At 33.9% G+C, this 18709-nt stretch overlaps 1 protein-coding gene and 1 long non-coding RNA gene across 8 annotated transcripts in view; one reads left to right on the top strand and one right to left on the bottom strand.

The window, feature by feature from the left end:
* The window catches only part of LOC143230795 (uncharacterized), a 45355-nt gene extending 27848 nt beyond the window's left edge, over positions 1-17507 (bottom strand). For 3 of the 7 annotated variants that reach the window (XM_076464937.1, XM_076464943.1, XM_076464944.1), the window contains exon 1: positions 16813-16929. The gene's annotated coding sequence lies outside the window, so the exon portion shown is untranslated. Of the gene's footprint in view, positions 1-8; positions 198-7802; positions 7964-15858; positions 15997-16812; positions 16930-17365 lie in introns of those variants that run through there. The other 4 variants (XM_076464940.1, XM_076464941.1, XM_076464942.1 and 1 more) reach the window with 4 other exon arrangements.
* On the top strand, positions 8061-8970 carry LOC143230796 (uncharacterized). The gene is made up of 2 exons (XR_013016633.1): positions 8061-8331; positions 8797-8970. It is a non-coding gene; the product is annotated as an uncharacterized LOC143230796 (long non-coding RNA).
* Positions 17508-18709: the final 1202 nt, after the last annotated feature.

Raw genomic sequence — 18709 nt, 5'->3', positions numbered from 1 at the left:
TTTCTTACTGTGTGACTTGACAACTATAAGATAACAGCCGACGTATACAAAGTCAGACTTTGACAGTTCCAGGGTTTCTTTTCTAAATGATAATAAAGACTGATTGAATTCCACTACGGACTTTAAACTATTGTGTATTTGTGTGTGGAGAGAAGCCTGGTTGTTGGTTCAGATGCTGGTACGCAATGGCAGTTGGGACAGCATTCAAGTTTAGTTTACGAGTACGGACTACTTACTTTTAAAGACGACTTGCGCTCTGCGTGGAGGGATTAATATGTACAGGTGGTTCTTACGTGTAGATAACACAGGCTGCACACATCGCATTTATACCTGTGCCGTAAGCCTAATTGTAGAGTACAAATTCTTAGTACTCTTATGTTAATAACCTACATTCTTAACTCGAGTTTAGCCTACATATCTGTCCTTTTACACATGTTTAAATAATAAATAATAACAAGCACCTAAACTCCTAATAATCGAAATAAAATAAATAACTCAATCTCAATATATGAAATAAAACGAATTTTTCACCTTGAGTACATTTTCCCATCAAGATCCGCATAGAATCTTAAGTGATTGACACACCCTTCGCCAGTAGATTACATTTTGAGATTTGAACCTCACGCTCAATTATTTATTTTTAGTGGAGTTAAATTCATGTAGTCACTATAAAACGTCTGTACATGATGATTAATTTTTCACTTGGAGGTTCTAAAACCGAGTACTTTTTATCTTAGTGACATATATAAAATAGGTAAAACAAACATGAAATTATAATAATATATACGTATAATTCTGAGTACTGTCTTCCTAATTATATAATTTTGTATAAATACTCTAAATGTCGTACGTTAAACACCTGGATACAGGTGTCAAAATAAATATTTTGTCAAGATTGAATATGACAAACAAATTGCTGATATTACTTGCTCTATAACAGGCACACCTAAAAGACAACAGTGTGATAATTTTCTAAGTTCAATTGTTATACGCAATTAGCAACTCTCTTAATTTGTTTTATTTATAGTGCTATTTCTGAAAGGCTTTTGTCTCTACTTACTAACTAAATAATAAATCCAACACTATAAAACTATCTTTCTGTAAGTCTTCAATTCTATTTTTATAATTCATCTTTACATCTACAGTCATATTATTATAATCTTTCTGTATTTCTGTGATCTCGTGTATTTTAATTCTCTTGTTATAATTCCTCTGTGTATTTTCTATGGTTTCTTTCATCTCGTCTTCGTCTGATGTGTGTCATTTTCATCTTTCCACAGTTAATTCCATCAAATGATATACTAGTCTTCAATTATAGGGGACAAGAGAGAGAGAGAAAAAATAGGTAAGAAATTCCTCGCAAGAATGGTTACCGGCACCGCTTGATACCACCGGAGTGAGGGTGTTCAAGGTGTGGCACACTATTCGTGACGAGTATATGTATATACATACGCTGCATGTCACTTAAGTAACTGCGCAGACGCAAAACATGTGTGAAGAGTGTACCACATCTTCATGAGCCTCATCTACAAAGTGTTAATTAAGTAGTTTATCAATTTTCCGTCATCTTTTTATCAGCGTTTATTTTTATGTTTCTGTTATTCCCTGAAAGATAACTTGCTTGTTTAGTGTCGTTGTTTTAAATTAAAATTTCTCGTTTAGTATCAGCGAACTGATAAATAAATTTCAAACCGCCAACTGAGATTGTTGTGGCTTCTTGAAATGTGCTCGTTATGTTAATCAGAATTATTGCAATTGTGTAATAACAAAATATGAAGTTGTTTTCATCTTTAACGATAGATAGCAGGATCATATTTGTGTGTGGATATAGTAAGAGGCCTAAAATTAAGCCATAATAAGGAGGATTGTTTCTTTATTGTTAGGCACAAAGCTATATACTCAGCTACCTGTGGTGGGTACAACACAAGTATGAAACACGGTTTTTAGCGTTATAAACCTTCTCAATTACCATCGTACCAGTGGGGAACAGATATGCAACAGAATACTTAACGCGCAAATGGTAGATATACTTCCACATTCATGTTGTCATAACGCCTTCTACTAGCAATACACATGAACTTTGTTAAAATTTATTAAGTAATCAAAACATAATCATATGGTTCCTAATCTCTACTTCTTATTTTATAACGCCAGATATATTATTGTTTTATACACAATTAGCAATTCTTTTTTTTATTATTACTACTTATAGTGCTCAAGTGGTTAAACAGCTATATTCGCCAAAGGATATTTTGGTCTTCAACTATAAAGGCACCAAAAACGAATAGGTAAAAAACACCTCACAAGAAACGTTGCAGACACCACTTGAACGAGTGTGTTACAGTGAGGCTGACATTTATCAGTCCTGTTATTATTACTGCATGTCTTGTAACTCCATATTAAACCGTGGAATTTCTTTTTTTGTGCGTGACCCTTCGGGAGCAATTTCTATTTCTTATAGACTTTTGTCTCTCATCCCCGTCTCATCAAACATGCTCGCCCTTTCAGCCGTGGGTGCGTTATAATGTTACCGTCAATCCCACTATTCGTTGGTATAAGAGTAGCCCAAGAGTTGGTGGTGGGTGGTGATGACTAGCTGCTTTCCCTCTAGTCTTACACTGCTAAATTAGGGACGGCTAGCGCAGATAGCCCTTGAGTAGCTTTGCGTGAAATTCAAAAACAAACAAACTTTTGTCTCTACTTACTAACTATATAATAAATCCAACACTGTAGCAGGTTCACTGCACAAACAAGTGAAATTAATTTGAGTGAATGAAGAAGAGACAGGTGTGGATGATTTTTATCCTGGGGTTGAAATTCTTGAGTACGTTTTCTGTGCTTTCTCGATCTTATTAACATTATCTTTCTTTACTGTCCCTTGCTGAGACAGCGGTAAGTCTACGGGTTCATAAAGCTAAAATCAGGGGTTTGATTCTCCTCGGTCGACACAGGAGATAGCCCGATGTGGCTTTGCTATAATAAAACACAATAAAACTTTTTACACGTCTCCAAGTTTCTTATAATACTTCTTTACATTTACAGTCACGTTGTTATAATACTTCTTTACATTTACAGTCACGTTGTTATAATACTTCTTTACATTTACAGTCAAGTTGTTATAATACTTCTTTACATTTACAGTCACGTTGTTATAATACTTCTTTACATTTACAGTCACGTTGTTATAATACTTCTTTACATTTACAGTCACGTTGTTATAATACTTCTTTACATTTACAGTCACGTTGTTATAATACTTCTTTACATTTACAGTCACGTTGTTATAATACTTCTTTACATTTACAGTCATGTTGTTATAATACTTCTTTACATTTATAGTCATGTTATTATAATCTTTCTGTATTTCAGTGATCTTCCATTGTGCGTTTTAATTCTTTTGTTATAATTCCTCTGTATATTTTCTATGATTTCCTTTATCTTGTTTCCGAAGAAATCGATTTTGTATTCCTAAATCAGACGTGTGTAACAATTCCTATTTTTCTTCTTCATAGTTTTTTCCACTGTTCCATCATTTCCAACAAATTTTCGAGCGCATGTCATCATTTTTAAGTTTACCAATACACTATTTCTGTCACCAGTGTTGTAATGATTTTTGTTGTTTGGTAAACGATTTGGAATTATTCAGTAAAAATAGCGTTCAATTCATTAATACAATTTAACTTTATTTTTTCAACTACCGGTTCCACTAATCAGAAAGTTTCACGAACCAACGTTCACTTAGTTAATTTTCGTGTATCTTGACTGCCTGTACCCTTTGAAGCAAACTCAATATTCACAGACAACTACCTCAATAACCACTATAACAGCCTCATTTAATAGCTTGACAATATATTAAGCTCACGTTTTGTGCTGCTCAAATCGTTTTCTCAGCTTTCAAGAAAATTACAAAAGTTGAAACAACCACTTATTACGTTCCGTCAGAAACTACTTTTAATTTAAAACAACAACAACAAATAAACAAAAACAAACAGCAGAGTTTAGAACAGTATACTGAAAAAACTATAAATTATTCATGCCAGGGGTGAAAACGAATGTAGGCGTTACGTTATAGTTTTTTTACGTGCTAGTATTCTTGAAATTGCTAATATAAATATGCTAATGTTTTCTGTACATGGGACAGTGCAAGAATTTCGGTTTCCTTTATTTTGTTCAAGTTTGTTTGTTACATGAATCGTTGCAGTGTTTTTTAATAATTACTTTAGCTGCCCGAGTAAGGGACTGGCTAACATTAATAAAACATTAAGTTAAGCGAGCAATTTCTCTATAAATGGTTTCTATGGTGCATAAAGTGTATGCTACATTTACGAAGCTTTTTTTTTTTTTCAGTGTCTAGCTTCCGGTTGATTACACATAAAAAAAAACAACAGTATGTAATTTCCGCTGTACGTGTTTCTTCTATGAATTTTAGTGGCGAAGCCTTGGACAGGAGGTGTTTGTTTTTTTAATTTCGCGCAAAGCTACACTATCTGCGCTAGCCGTCCCTAATTTATCAGTGTAAAACTAGAGGAAATGCAGCTAGTCATCACCGTCAAATCTTGGGCTACTCTTTTACCAACGAATAATGGGATTGACCGTCACATTATAACGCTCCAGCGGCATGTTTGGTGCGACGAGGATTCGAACCCGCGACCCTCAGATTACGAGTCCAGTGCCTTAACCCACCTGGCCATGCCGGGCCATTTAATTTTAAAGTTGCAACACGTGGTAGAGAAAGTTAAAGCTTTCTTTACTTGCTTCGTTTCTTTGTTCTATACAGTAGATGACGTCTTGTCTGTCTGCAGAGATATTACAATAATATGCATAGCATCAGGGTTAAAAGTATTGGTAATGGAACATCCTCTGCTGGACGATTATGTATTTGAATGAAATTTACCGAGGGGACAAGGGTCACGAGTTGACACTGACTGGACAAAGAAAGTCATTGTGTGTGCGTGTGTGTTATAATGCACACACACCATTACTATGCCTGTCATATCGCAGACAGCCTGTTCATCCCTCGTATTGAACGAAAAGTCTTGTCGGTTCTGGCAGAAGTGTTTGAGATATTATAACATATTCTTCTTTGTTTTCCTTCAAGGGTCAGACTTTCTTAGAATAACTCTCATAAAAACTTATTCTGCTCATATGCGAATTAAACCAGAGATACCAGATGGTCTAAAGACGAAAATATTTAACGACTTTTGAGCAAGGGTTAGATGGTATGATTGTTACCACGTTAGATGTTTCAATATAGATCATCATAATAAGAACACGCATGTACGTATGCGCTGTAGAAAACTGATATCCCGAAACCACCAATCTACATGTACAAAATAATGAGATCTACAGTATCTCAGTGACAACGAATCAGCCTCTCATATTTCTTGTTTCAAAATATTTAAATACAGTTGAGATTTGAAACATATAAGCTAAACCAAGAATGAAACCGGGAGCACAAGCTACTAAATCATGAAACTGCAATATATCTTTGTACAACCTCTACTCTTTTACTTCCGTCTTTCACCAAAATACAAAATTCCGATGAAAAAAACACAAAAAACGGTATTTTGTCCACACAATTTTTAGAAGTATTTCTTTTAACCCAAATTTTATTCCCCTCACTGTTCTAGACGTGCATAATTTAAAATTTTAGCACAATACTTACGTCTTCATACCTGTAGTAACAATACAAGAATGAATACCTAGGCGTTTTAGACCCTCTTCTACCATCACTGGTGTTTCATATCATAGCAGATATCTGGTTATGGATTTCTGGTTTACATAGCATCTAAACCACGGGAAGCTTCTAGAACTTTTGAAGGCCCATTTTAGTAAACCAAATGCACAGAAGTTTGTGGGAAAATTCAGAAAATATTATAGCAAGAATTGCTGTTTGCGGTTACATTTTGTGCAGAAAGTAACATGCTAATTTGAATGTGTGGTTACATTCTTCGTTTATATGGTACCATGCCTTATTGACATCCAACCTGTACAAAGATGACATTTCCTCGCGGTATAGTGATTCAGCATGTTATAACCTGATAATATGCAAGATACAGTTTGGCAATTTTTTTCGACTCTTGGACGCTTAACCTATTATGATAGACTTTCGCAAACACTTTGTTTCTTTTTGACTTTTGCATAAAGCTACACGAGGGCTATCTGCAATAGTCGTCCCTAATTCAGCAGTGTAAGACTAGAGGAAAGGCAGCTAGTCATCACCATCCACCGCCAACTCTTGAGCTACTCTTTTACCAACGAATAGTGGGATTGACCGTCACATTATAACGCCCCCACGGCTGAAAGGGCGAGCATGTTTGGCGCGACGGGGATGCGAACCCGCGACCCTCAGATTACGAGTCGCACGCCTTAACACGCTTGCCATGCTGGGCCCCGCAGACACTTAACTAGACAAATATTTTGTTCAACGTAATGTACTCTCATTCGTCACCTGTCGAAAACGTCTCGTACAGTTTCAGACAATTAATCTTCTGTTTATATGATTTGAAATAAATTCGTAAACAGGGCTCTTCTAAGCCTAAATGTAAGCGAATTATATTCTGTACAGTTTTAAACGCCGTTATTTCTTCAGTTGTAATGGACCGCTGTATTCTTTGGCTTTTTCCAGTGAAAAGCTGGAGTTAGTTACCGTTTTCAGTTAGGGCCTAGTAGCCGGTCATGGAGTAGACCGTTTTCTCCTTGCTGCCAAAGGGTCTTGTGTTGATCTTCCGACACATCTAAACACTACAGATATGCTAGAATTTCGTTTTATGTACCTTTATAATCTCGAACTAGGAGAAATATATACAAGTCACAAAGCTCCATAGTGTACCCAAACAAAAGTGAACAATTCTAGATATCACGTAATCTTGCATATTTCCATATTTCAATTGAATTGCTAGCAAGTTCAGGACTTTTAACCTGTTTAGTCAGTGATTCATAAGATGACTAGCCTCAAGATGATTGGACATACAACTCTTGTCACAGAACACCAATGATACTTTAAACACAAGACCAAATAAGTTCAGTGAAAAACAAGACAACAACGAAATAGTTACAGTATGAAGTACTCAGTACACTACCATTTGTAAACCAAAACAACAAAGATGGTTATTCAGTACAGCGCATACTGCTATTAATTACATTTTTTAAAATTTGGCTTTAAATACTCTATTATGTTTTTTGTATGCATCTGTAATCCTACATGCAAAATTAGTGAAATTTACGTTTCTCATGCTGAAAGAATACCTCAGTTGACGAGCTGCTCTCTATTTTCAAACAGTATTGAAATAATGTGGTTTGGTTTTGAATTTCGCGCAAAGCTACACGAGGGCTATCTACGCTATCCGTTCCTAATTTTGCAGTGTAAGACTAGAAAGAAGGTAGCTAGTCACCACCACTCACCGCAAACTCTTGGGTTACTCATTTACCAACGAATAGTGGGATTGACCATTACAGTATAACGCCCCCACAGCTGAAAGGGCGAGCACTTTTGGTGTGACGCGAATTCGAACCCGCAACCCTCAGATTACGAGTCGAGTGCCTTAACCACCTAGCCATGCCAGACGTATTGAAACAAGAGAACGTTATTGGTAATGTATCCTAAGTCCTTTAATTTATATACACACAAACATAAACGGTATATTTTGCACGGATTTATGTTACATAACCTTATTTAAAGATTGAAATATTAATAAGTAAATTAGGAGAAACCTTCCAACCTTTACATAACAAAAACATTTTACTTTGGCTTGTTTTTGAAGTCTGAAACTATGTTAAAGGAAAATTTGATAAAAAAAAACCTTTGACCTTTGTACGACTAGAAACAATGAAAGTCATTTTCAGTGTGAAGTGATTAGCATAGCACCAAATTAGGTAGTGCAATTACATGTACATAGCTAATTTTCGGGGTATTGGTACAGGAGCCAGTTTCTAGGTGAAGTAAAAGAAGATAAAAACAAAAACAAACAAGCATGATAATCGCAGTGTAACAGTAAAGCTTATCTGTACGGGTCATTCTACACATTCCTGACTCACTTCCTCATGTAAACAACTGTTTTAACACTGTACATAAATCAAATGAACGTTACAGGCATATAAAATGATAACGCACATGTACGTGACCATAAACTTTTTCCCAAACATATGAAGATTATTAGTAACGAAACTGATGCCTCGAAAACGTCGACTTGATAATATTGGTTTAGATATTGAAAACACAAGTTAGAAAGTAATATAAATGATGAAGACTGCTGTGTTAAGAACTACATTTTCGACCATTTTGCAGGATGGCATATTTCCTACACTTAATCATTTGCAGATAAACATGTAGTAAGTAGGCTGAGCAATATATTCCTAGTTTAAAGTGTCACGTCACTTCTGTCAAATATTTTAAGGCGTCAGTATCAAGTGTTTACATGTATATACTTATCTACACAAGTTAATTTCCACTCTTGGTAATTATAACAATTTTTATAAAACACTTCAAATTAGCTGAAATTATATATAACTTTTGAAAGTTCTGTAAACGAATGCGGGATCAAATCTTCTTCATATAAAATTGTAGTTTATTTGAAAATAATTCTAATTAAGTATTTTTTATTTGTTCTATGAATTGAAAGTTTATTACTAAACTAGTTTACAAATTTTGTTGATAATTGTTAACAGAGAAACGAGTGTCAGTTCAAAAGTTGAGTTGTATAGACTTCTGGGTTTAATACCTTGCATATCGGTCCTGTAATTCTCGAATTTGATTAATTTACTTTTAGTAGATATTTCATTTATTTTTTTTTTAAGTTTTAGTTACGAGCTAATGTTGAGCTGACCACGATTTGCCAGCCTTACGAAGGGCAAAAACAGAAAACGAGGGAATACTCAATGGTCGTGGGTGTAACTAGATCAAGTCGTCAAAAGATGGAGCTATGAGATAAAAGTTTGTACTTAAAAAATAAAATAAAATAAAAAATCAAAGCCATTCTATGAGCCACAATGCCGCGGCTGAAAATACAGCCAAGATAACCTGTGGTTGATCTCCACTATAATAACGTTAAACAGAACGAGTTTAGGAGAAAACTACAGCTGACCTGACACAAAGATATAGAAATTTGTAAAACACATTTTTCAACCTCTATAATTTAAACTATGTGCTGAATTTAGAATACAGATATCATTTATAGGTTTGGGTTCCTGCTGATTGTAATACAATACGAGTATGAAAACAAGCAACATCCTAATTACTCTTAAAAAACCCCTTACAAATGAAATAAACACATATACACCCACAGTATCTAAAAATGAGTTGATTTACCAAAATAATATACACCACTGAATATTCTTACAATGCACCAATTAATTCAAATAATGCATAATTTTGCTTTTGAGTAACAGGTCAGAGAACACTGAGAAGTTAGTAAGAATTGATTATGTAACCTTCTGTGCATTTTATAAAGTATTCTATCTTATAATTCATATTAGCCATTCAGTCAACCTGTATGACTAATTATATCTCAACATTCAACAGCTTATAAGTAGTGTTATTATTTTATACCAGCTTAATAAAAGCGTCATTACAAAAAACTTAAAATTACAGTAACTTGTTTGTGGAGTTTACTCGGAATTCCACAACATAGCAGCAAAGTAAACTGGTTACCAGTCAAAGGCTAATAAAAAAAAAGTTCGTTCCACAAATACTCAGCTGTAGTCATGCATGAGTAAAAGAAAGAGAGAAAAAAAAAAAAATCACATTTGTTAATCCTAAAGAGCATCTTTACGATCAACAAATCACAGACAGAAGGATTTTAGTGGTATTTTTTGTATTTTTCTGTCCTAATTTGAAATAAGAATACCAAGCTGGACGGTCGTATTCTATAGAAAACCCAGAGGCAGAAAAGGCAGAAATATAATTGACGTATACACAACCAGTGGAACGGGGAGCGGCACCAGAATCACGTGTCCCATTTTTGAGCATATGAAAAGATAAGAATATAGAGTTGTGTATAATTAACAGGGCAATTCACCGTTTCAATTTTCAATTCTATTATTGTCACTATAGACGTCCCTGATGTAGAAGTGATAAAGAGTGTGTGTGGGGGTAGCTAGTCAATACCATCCACCGCAGTTCATAAGCTACTCTAATCGAATAGTGGGAGTGATCGTATATTATAACGCTTCCAGGGCTGAAAGGGTAAACATTTTCTGTGAGGGAATTAGAGCCATGCCAGCAAGAATCAGGACACTGATAATTATATTTCACAATAAAAGCACCTAAGTTGAATAATTCTAAATCATAATACGTTACACAATAAACAAATAGATTAATTAATGGTAATGGCAAAACAGCGATTTCTTACGTGAAATGATGCTGAAAGAAATATATTTTCGCTAAGAAAAATATCATGCAGGATATTGGGCCTGAAAACATTTAAAGTATGGAAGAAGAACGTTCCCTTCCACGCAAGTAAATACAAATAATAATGTTCGTGTTTCTGACTGTCAGTTGGAGAATTATAAGACTGACCATTTTATTTGCAGTTTACTTACATAAGGTATTAACAACAAATTGAGGTGCATAATGAATCTAACAAGTCAGCTAACACGTAACTATATTTTCAATCTGAGCATTAGAATGTTGTTGGAATCATACTTTTTTTTTTTTTGAGAAGAAAGAAATAAGAGAAAACAAAAAATGAAAATTCACTGAATAAATTTGCAAATCGAGCTGACAAAAATTATGTGACTTATATTTGGCCATGGAGAAGTTTCGAAAAGATCGTTTTGTTTGTTTGAAGTTTAGCACAAAGCTACACAATGGGCTATATGTGCTCGGCCAACCACTGGTATGAGAACCTGACTTCTATCGTTGCAACCTCAGGTTATGTCTGCGAAAGGCTTCAGCAAGACGAATGTTGAGTGACGATTACAAGAAATTTTGACTTCAAGTTTCCTGGAAATACTTGGAGCAGTTTCACGCAGATCCAAACAAATTGTAACCACTTTGGTCCTGAAACCAAACAGCAGAGCGTGCACTGAAAGTAGACACAATTTCTGTCCCTCCTCGCTAAGAAGTCAAGGAAGAAGTAATCAGTTGGAAAGATCACGACTACATCTTCTGGGGCAACGATGGGGTAATCATGATTGAACATTCCTCAAAATACAAGCCCCAAATGGGGGTACTATGCTGATGAACTGTGGCATTAAAAAAGTCATAAAAAATATACAACATGGAAAGCTGAGGTGTGCTACTTCTCCAGAACAATCTATTAACCCACATAACACTGGTTGCAGCGACACAGTGTAGCTTTGAACTGATTCCTCATTCAACCTGTTCGCCAGATTTGGCTCCTTTTGACTTCCAACCGTTCTCCAAGTTGAAGGAGAAATGATTTTGAAGGAATTTCCGGACTCAGTAGCAAAAGCAATACAAGACAAATGTCAAAGCTGCATGAGAAAAGCTGGGTCTATTTCACTGAAGTGATGGGGAACTTTGTTAAAAAATGAATGCAAGTGATGTTTTTTTTCTTTGTCAGACTAGAAACTTCCTTATTTTTCTTCACAATTTATAATGACTCAAAGTCATTACAGAATGCTAAAACACACGAGCAGATGGTGTTCAGACTGAATATGCCCGGCATGACCAGGTGGATAAAGCGCTCGATTCGTAATCCGAGGGTCGCAGGTTCTGATCTCCCTGAAACCAAATATGCTCGCCTTTTCAGCCGTAGGAGCGTTATAATATTACATTCAATCCCTCTATTCGTTGGTAAAAGAGTAGCCCAAGAGTTGGCGGTGGGTAATGATAACTAGTTGCTATCCTTCTAGTCTTACACTGCTAAATTGGAGACGGCTAGCGCAGATAGCTCTTGTGTAGCTTTACGCGAAATTAAAAAACAAAACATAACATATCGTGTTGAATACATACATGAAACAATTGCATACCCTTGAAACTTTTTAACAATAAATTAAGGTTTTTCAAAGTCAATTTTGTTAATAAAGAGAATTACTCTGTTTGTATAAATAAATAAAAAATAAAATCAAAACAGTAATATCTAATACATATGAAGATGTATAATAAAGCTACACTTCGCCGGAATAACTTTCAGTTTGATTTGAAATATCCCACCCCCCAAAAAAATTAAAATGTTGATATCTAATTTTATATAATTTTAAAAACTTTTGTACTAATTACACACACTCTATACAAATACTGTGTGACATTTTCAATAATAACATAATTTGCGAATATACACATATAACGAACTCAAAGCATGCGCGTGTAATGCAAGTTACCACAAACCCTTACTGACTTGGTTAATGCACTCAGGGCCCGGCATAACCAGGTGGGTTAAGGCGTTCAACTCGTATTCTGAGGATCGCGGGATCGAATTCCCATCGCACCAAACATGCCGTGGGGGCGTTATAATGTAACGGTTAATCCCACTGTTCGCTGGTAAGAGTAGCCCAAAAGTTGGCGGTGGGTGGTGATGACTAGCTGCATTGCAACTAGTCTTACACTGCTAAATTAGGAATGCCTAGCGCACACAGCCCTCGTGTAGCTTTGAGCGAAATTCCAAACCAAACAATTATACACTCAGTTTACTGCGCGAACAAATAACTTTTCAAAATAGTTAAGTATGAGTGAGTGTGTTATTTATAAGAAAATAATATGCTGGAAAAGGCTTCAAGTTCTTAAATGAGTAAACATTTTTTTCAAATGATCTTTGACCTCATGCTAATCCTCAACGTTAAATTTATAACATTAGAAAATTTATAGTTTCTAAGAAAACAGATTTTATTTTGTAATCTGCAATTTCACGATTGCCACGAACGAATAATGTATCAACAGAATTATATTTATTTTGTTGCGAGTCTGAGATGCTATCAATTTTTGAAGTTTAAAAAAATAATTCGCTTCAACTTCGTGCACAGTGAATACTGTTCATTATTTTACAGCGTAAGATCATGTTATTTAATTTTTTTCCAAATAAATAAAACTAATACTTGTGTCAAGTGTTGTACGTATATGCGAAATTCATTCAAATGAAATGTGTTCGGACTGCATCAACGATAGCGTCAGCTTACCTGTTCAGTATTTCTGTGAAGTGGAATGCTAAAGGTTGTATGATAAGGACTACCGCTTACACATTCCAGACGAACCCAACATAGACTTATTTACGAAGATAAATTAACTTCTAAATGTATACTCTTGTAAGTGTTACTCCATTTTAATGCACTTTTATCTGTATAGTGTTGTAACTATTACTCCATTTTACCACATACTTAATTATTGTAATAAATGTTTACTTTCAACTTTCTTATACTATACTTATAGCTAAATCCATTTTTCAATAGGTATATACTTACTGTTCTGATTACAAAGCAACTTTTTAAAAGATATGTAAAATTAAACGTATGCTAAAATCTAGAGAAACTTCAGAAAGTTGCCCTAAATAAATAAACATTACTAAATAAAGCTAAAATAAGGCCCAAGAATTGAAGCTAAATGTATTGAGTGTTATAAATTTGTAATATACACTGTATCTATTTTTTTTTAAATACATTTATTAGTCCCAACAAGATTATGTTACTATGCGACAGATATATGTAACATTCATATAATATACGCCAAACAAACGAAGCCTTTAAGTCTATCATAAGTAAATTAACCTTAAAACTTATTCAGCTTGAATATTTTGTACAGTATCACGATAAATTTATCATTAAAGCATATGCTGATTAAAGGCAGCATAAGAAGCATAAATATATTTACTGCTTAGACAACAATCGATCTTTACTAAAAAATTGTACTGGCTTGACAATTGCATCGTGAATTTATTTTAACACTTTTATATGGTTTAATTATTCAATTTCATAAGCTAGTTTGTTCATTTCGGATTCAAGATAAGAGGCATCTAAAAATAACATTTCAGGGTGTATGGTCTCTAAGGTCAATTCTGCCAGTAACGAGGATTTCTTGGGCAGCGACGTGTGTGGCAAGTTTGTTTATTGAATTTCGCGCAAAGCTACACGAGGACTATCTGCGCTAGCCGTCCCTAATTTAGCATTGTAAGACTAGAGGGAAGGCAGCTAGTCATTACCATCCACTGCCAGCTCTTGGGCTACTCTTTCACCAATGAATAGTGGGATGCCCCCACAGCTGAAAGGGCGAGCATGTTTGGGGCGACGGGGATTCGAACTTGCGACCTTCAGATTACGAGTCGAGGCGTGTGGGACAAAAGATTGATCTGAAGTGTTAATTTTATACGACTGATTTAGAATGTGAAAGGATAAACAGTTGTATTTCAGATACAGATGTGTAACACCAAACTCAACATCATTACCAACAAACACACACACACATATATATATATAAATAATTTAAGAAATTCAGAGTGATACACTGGGGTGGGTCGAACAATTTGAGGCTTTGTGCTGTTATACGCTGGCATGCACAATGTTAGGGGTCATTGCAGATTGTCCACCTAGTGACATTTTCATCGTTAACGCTGTTTATTATACGAGTTTTTGCCAGTAGAAGAAATAGGACAAAGAACTGGTATAAAGGTCAAAAAGAAAATTTTGACAGCTTTTTATTTACAAACCTATAACAGACACAACTGAGTAGTCAAACATAACAAAGAGGTTATCACAAAGTTTACATCCAACATAAATGTTGTCAAAGCAAAATATGAATCCGTAGGATGCGTACGTTATTAATTTTTTCAAACACTAATACTCCCCAGATTAATAATTTGTGTATTATTTGAAATAAAGAAGCAAATTCCAAGCAGCTTACGGACTGAAATATTGTGATAACAACAAAATCTGCATTATACTTTTGGATACATATAAATGAAAGTTGAACATACCGTACTTGAAAATACAAATAATTTAGTTTTCAACGTACAAGCAGAAACTTAGATACATATGCTACGTTTCACATTCTTATTGAAGAAATGTCCCGAATTTTAATATTTTTTTCTCTAAATTTCGTATTTGAACTATTTTTACAACGGGAAATAAACAGAAAGACTAAAGTAACATAACAAAAGTTGAGGCTTCATTGAATTAGAAATAAACGTACCTTGTCATTATGGTGTTGGATAAAAGAATTATGATGCCTGATAAAAATTACATTGTAAGAAATGTTGCACGAAATAAGGTGTAGACGGTTTTTTTTTTCATTAAACACGAAACTACATAATCGGTTTTATCTCTTGTGAAACCGTAGATATCAAAACCTTCTTTTTAGCATTACAGACACTCAGAGGGAATAATCTACACGTTTTAAAATTGTATAGCTAATTCCAAGTATATTCTATCTTTAAACTGAAATATGTTAATTTAGGGCATTGACTTTAATGCATTTGCTTATTTTTAGGAAAAGCTCAAAGTAAAATTTTAAACCTGAATACCACGCATTGTTTGTTTGCATAATTTTAGTAAAAACTGTAGAACAGTTAAAACTAAAGTTCTGTAATTTTTAGTAGAAATTCATGTATTTAACTACACAATAACAAGTACTGTTGGCCATCGTACGGTTAAACATGGATTATATATTTTACTACTACTACTACCAAGTTTACTACCAGTCGTAACTGTCTATTGTTTGTTTTGTTTTACTCGCCAAAACGAGAGTTTCAGTGAAGAAATGGAAACGGATTACTTTAGAAGATTTTATATCAAAAACTTAAAGTAATCTAGATAAGTATAATAGTATTGTGTTGTATACCCATGTAACTAATTGACAGGGTGTGACTAATAGTTGCCAAAATTGATATGGAAGTTCATCAGGTCCATGGGGAGATAGAAATTTTCAGTTTTGCGTTTTTTATGGGCATTTTTTTTAAATCACTACCTCACCTTCTATGGACGAATCTTCACTAAATTTGGTATGAAGGGCCATTGGATTCATGGGGAGATGTATACGAATCCTCAGTTTTCAATTTCTATTTTTGTGGGTTCTGATGTATCCTCACCAAAATTATTGTGAATGTTGGCTGTGTACATACGGAGATACATACAAATTTGCGGTTTCATATTTTGTATTTTGCAGTTTTTATTAGCGTCTCCGCATTTTTTTACAATTACATATAAGGAAATAAAACTTTGTCCTGAAATAGCCTTTCATTAATCATGAATTTACATAACCTCCGTCCTTGGGGTGGATACTCTAACTAGCTGTTAATAACTTCCTTATTATTATAAATAATAATAGTAAGAAAGTAATAACTAATACTACTATACAGTACAAATTACAGTAACGCTATCCTAATATTGGTAATGTCAGATTTAGTGATATAAACAAAACCACTTAACTATTAATCATAGCACATAAAAGTTAACCAACAATTTTAGATTTGATACAAAAATTAAGGCCCATCTTTAACAGCGTTCATCTTCAAAGATAAGCAAGAAAGCTAGATTCATATAATATAGTATTACTACTACTACTACTACAAGTTTACTAATGTTCAAGTATCCAAGTCTATTTTCACCTATATTGTTGTGAATTATTGTTGCTCGTTAGTAATACTACCAAATATTTTATAATTTATTAGTATAATACCAAAATGTCATCGATCTTTGCTGTATTATTAGAACTTCCGTCTTTTCGATATTCCCAGCCAACCAAAAACTATAGTTTAGTCTAAACTCAATTTCGGTATCGTATAGTGTACGCCACACAATAAATTTATCAATACTAATCTTTTTTAATTAGGTGAGATACTTTCATTATGAAATATGTAAAAAGCAAACAAAAGTAAATTCGATTTTACAAAGTAAACTTTTCTTTAAAGATGAAAAAAAACTTACCGGTTATAACAACTATTTCAACTATTCGATCCGACTTCCGTCACCGCCCATAAACGTCTGTCAGCATAGTGGGCGGAAGCATGCTATGGGGCTGCCATCTATTATCATTTATTTACAAGTGAGAATTTTATACAAATTCTAATGATTTATAGTTCATCTTTTCTGCTAGCTTGTTCTTTGTAGTAAGTAAACAGCACACTACATCCTCTTGTATATAGTATGCTACATACCATATTTACAGTATAGGTGAATTGTTGTTCTATTCAAATATTGATATTATAGATGAGACTTAAAAATAATTTCTGAAAATATATGTATCCAATAAAATTTTCCTACTTTATACAGTTTAGTGTAAAATAAAAAGCAATAACAAACCAGCCCGATATCAAATATTTGCTTTCTAGTGGATGTGGATTAACGCAAAATGTGCTCGCTAGACTTATGCCGTTACTAATACGATAGCACAGTTTATCAATACAAGAACTTAGAAATTAACTAATGTTTGTTAATATATTAAATCGATATGACAACACAAAAAAAAAGCATGTATTACAATCAAATATGAGTATCCGGGAAGATAATTAGAAAAGCCTTTCAAAATATTCTTAAACGTTCGACCACCACGATACGTGATGTTACCACATCCGTTCTCAGAACTTTCGTCTTTTATGGCGAGTTTCTTCACATAACCCCATTTAAGGCAAGTGACAGAAACTTGAAACGTAATCACCTTCACACTGTAAACCTAAACTATCTGGCGTGATTGCTATTCTATCTTATTAAGAAAATGGTTCAATAATTTAAGAGCACCGTGTACTTTTTCTTAATGTTAGAATGTCTACATACGCCAGTGTAAAGAAATTATTCCATCAATTCGAAAGTCATATTGTGATGAGAAAGTGCCCCATGGTTGTCAGAAATGGCTAACAATATAAAATTGTTTATAGTATAGGAAGGCATCTAACGAGTGTTTCAGTGTTACAACATCACTAAGAAATGTGTCCTATTTTGTGAGTAATAATTCAAGTGATGGGAAAGTGAGCTGAGTAAGGAAATTTAGAATTACTTTTTGAAACTAAACTATGACGGAAAGCATAAAAAAAATTCATACACTGTAGTTGTCTGGCATATGTCAAAAGTACAAATGAATTTGCTTTTAAAGTGGAGTCATTTTAGTAGAAACATTGTGATCTGGTAAAATTACATATTGATTAAAACGTTTTACACGTTTTAAACTATCCATATCTATTCTGTCATTTTTGTTTAAGTAACAAGCACCGTCACGTGAAATATCAAATACAACAATGAACAGGAACGTAAAACTTATGTGAAGTCATATTCAAAAGTCTCTTTATTCTATCACATATATTGCACAGTTTCATTGTTGCAATGTAGTATACAATTACATCTTATTTAATGATAAATAAAGTTTATCTTATTAATTTACACTACTATCAAATGACTTGTATAGACATTTATATTGTAATCGTTCATCTTTCTACAAGCTTTCTACCTCACCAAAAAGGTCTGTCCTTTATCTAAATATTTTAAGAGAAATATATTTCAAGTTTTCACCTATACATTGTATAAGGACAGAATGATGGATGATGGGTTTATGCTAGTGAAGTACAAACATAATTATATTCCTTCCAACAAGAGTCATAGAAGAGTTAGAATCATCACCGACATAACTTCCTGAAATAACAATGGAGTTTTGAAGTTTATATTTATTACTTGGCCCATTATCGGTTACAAATTTTAAAACTAAGTTTTAAAATATTACTAATGAATGAATACTGCCTTGTAACAAATACAAGTAAAATATCTGTGTCGCAGAAAAACATATCTATACATCCCTTTGACAATTTCTCTCTCGTCACATACCTATATTCATTTA

Source organism: Tachypleus tridentatus, chromosome 10 (assembly GCF_004210375.1).
Source record: "Tachypleus tridentatus isolate NWPU-2018 chromosome 10, ASM421037v1, whole genome shotgun sequence".
NCBI classification, from domain to species: domain Eukaryota; kingdom Metazoa; phylum Arthropoda; class Merostomata; order Xiphosura; family Limulidae; genus Tachypleus; species Tachypleus tridentatus.
This window is presented reverse-complemented; position numbering and strand designations above follow the sequence as displayed.